The following is a 3,214-nucleotide window of genomic DNA, read 5'->3' on the forward strand; positions in this document are numbered from 1 at the left end:
CAGTTCTCCCTATCTCTGCCCGTATGGTTGCACCGCCGTTAACTTAGACTCTCTGTCCCTTAAAGTTCTCATCTGTGTTTTAGAGTTACTGTTGCCCTGGTGGCACAGTGATTAAGCATTCGTCTGCTAACCTTTTGGTTAGGTTGGGAGTTGGAATCCACCAGCCACTCCTTGGAAACCCTATGGGGCAGTTCTACTCTGTCTATAAGGTTGCTATGAGTGGGAATCAACTCCACCGCAATGGGCTTGGTTTGGTTTTTGGTTGCCCATTTAATCTCATTTATAGATAATTGTTTTAAAAGAGCACAATGTTCAAGGTGAACATTCTTTGTTAAATGAGCTAAATTGTTTAGTTTAAAGATGACTTTCATGAGAGAGTTTCAGTTCAAGGCTTTAAAGTTGTTTCTGGGCAGTAGATTTGGGAGTTCCTCTAGCCTCAATGGAGCACAGTGGCTGAGAGCTTAGCTGCTAACCAAAAAGTCAGCAGTTCACATCCACCAGCCACTCCTTGGAAACCATACAGGGCAGCTCTCCTCTGTCCTACAGGGTCACTATGAGGCAGGATGGCCTTTTGGCTTCACAGAATAATTTCAGTTCACACCTTAAAAGTCATTTCCAGGCCATAGATTTGGGGACTCCTAGTCTCAATTCACTAAGTATGGTTTCCAATAAGAATTTGAAGTTCTGGTCCACATTTTTCAGAGGGAAGCTTTTTAAACTATTATCATCAGGTGGGATGCAATCACCTTCCTTCTGCTCCCTGGGCTTCCCCTATTTGTAGCCCACACTGCAGTTTACTGTCATAGCTTGTTTCACGTCTGTCCCCACCAGGAGGGCAGTGGCTGTGTCTGCTTTGATCCCCAGAGCTGAACACAAGCACCTACACATAAGAGATTCTTCTAGGGGCTGGATTGATTCTAATTCTTAGTGGTCTTGGTTCTTCTGTTGAGGAGTGGCTTAGAATAAGAAAGGGCAGCAGGCAGGAGAGACACATGGTCCTGCGCGGTAACTGCTCCTTTTTTCATTTGATGCTTTCTGTCTAGCGAGCATTGCTCAGTGTGAAGTAGAGGGGTTATAAGAAGAAATACACGATCTAGGTTTGGCTTCTGTTAAGGGATGTATGCTATCACTGTCTACATAATTAGAAACAACACTAGAAATGAGTCACCATTTATTCATCCAATAAACATTTATTGAATGGCTACCACATGCTTGGTAGAGGGTCAGCAAAAATGAGATGGATTGACACAGCGGCTGCAACAATGGGCTCAAGCATACCAACGATTGTGAGGATGGTACAAGACCAGGCAGTGTTTCGTTCTGTTGTACCTAGGGTTGCTATGAGTTGGAACCGACTCGAGGGCACCCAACAACAACAACCACATGCCAGAAGTCCCTGGGTGATATAAACGGCTAATGAGCCCAGCTGCTAACCAAAGAGGTTGGAGGTTCAAGTTCACCCATAGGTGCCTTGGAAGAAAGGCCCAGTGATCTACTTCTGAAAAATCAGCCATTGAAAACCTTGTGGAGCCCAGTTCTGCTCTGACACACATGTGGGGACCACGAGTCAGAGTCGACTCCGTGGCCACTGGTTTACCACACACCAGGCACTGTGTTAAGCACTGGGTGATGCACTGGTGAAGAAAGACTTTAAACAAATATTCAGCAAATACACATGTAATTAGGAATCCTGGCGATTGCTATTTTGGTAGTGAGATTGAAGTGCGTATCAAGGAAGACCTCTCTGAGAAGGGGACATTTGAGCTGAGACCTGAAAGATGAGAAGGACCCATTCATTCCAAGATCTGTGGCTTTGGAGTCCACAGAGTCCCAGATTACACCCTGGATGACAGACATCAAGGTGAGCTAGAAGGTCTGGGTTCAAGTCCTGGTCTGCCATTTATGTGCACTGTATCTCAGGGAATTCATTCACCCTTCGAGGTCTCTGATTCTTAACCTGCTCTGCTATCTTAACGAGGTTTCTGTGAGGGCCCAGTGTGATCACAGTATGTCACTTTGTAAAGTGATAAGCAGGTTGTAATTGCAAGGAGGGTTATTAGATTCATGTTTCTTCACCCAGTGGGCATATTGGGCATGGCTGTGTAGGGGTTGCTATCCCCAGAAATGGAAATGGCCTAGGGATAAGTCTATGGAGCCAGTTTCCATTAAATTCTTATTCTTGGATCTTCCTCATATGTCTGCCCTTGTCTGGCATTTTCCAGACCCTAAGAAAAGAAACTGAGAGGAACCCTGCTGGCACAGTGGTTAAGAGCTTAGTTGCTAACCAAAAGGGTCAGCAGTTCAAATCCACCAGCCGTTCCTTGGGAACTCTATGGGGCAGTTCTACTCTGTCTTATAGGGTCGTTATGAGTTGGAATCGACTCGATGGCAACAGGTTTATTGGTGGAAAGCTGAACTGCACTTTAAAATGAGAATCCCAGGGCAGTGGCCTCTAGGATTTCAGATGAACTTGACCCTCATTAGTTTCTGTTCTGGCCCAACAGGGGTCGACCTTGTAGCTAACGTTAACTGAGCATTAACTAAGTGCCAGATACTGGGCCAAGTGCTTTACTTTCATGATCTCATTTCATCTTTTTCAAAACTATTTTAATGACAAGGAAACCAAGGCTCTAAGAGGTTAAACGACTTCCTCTGTAGTACACAGTTGGGCAGTGGCAGAGTTAAGATTTGAATACTTCTACTACTATTATTGCTGTTATGAACGTTAATACTGACAGCTACCATTGGTTAAATGTTACTATTAGAAGTCAGCTACTATTCTAATTGCTCTTTCTTAGTAGGTAATATTGGAACTCAGGTAACACAGTGGTTAAGAGTTTGGCTGCTAACCAAAAGGTCAGCTGTTAGAATCCACCAGCTGCTCCTTGGAAAACGTATGGGGCAGTTCTATTCTGTCCTACAGGGTTGCTATAAGTTGGAATCGACTCGATATATTACTTAGGAGATATTACCTAGTAAAACACAACAACAACAACAACAAAATAAACCTGTTGCCATTGAGTTGATTCCGACTCATAGCAATAGGTTTGGCTTTTTTGGTTTTAGTAGGTAATCTTTCTTTCTTTCACGATGCTGTCAAGATGTTCTCTTTGTCTTTGGTAGTCTTTCACTCAGACGTGTCTAGGTGAGGACTTTTGGTTTATTTATTTATTCTGCTTAGGATTCCTGGATCTGAGGATCAGTAACTTTCATC

This window comes from Elephas maximus, chromosome 21 (assembly GCF_024166365.1).
Source record: "Elephas maximus indicus isolate mEleMax1 chromosome 21, mEleMax1 primary haplotype, whole genome shotgun sequence".
In the NCBI taxonomy this organism is placed as follows: Eukaryota; Metazoa; Chordata; class Mammalia; order Proboscidea; family Elephantidae; genus Elephas; species Elephas maximus.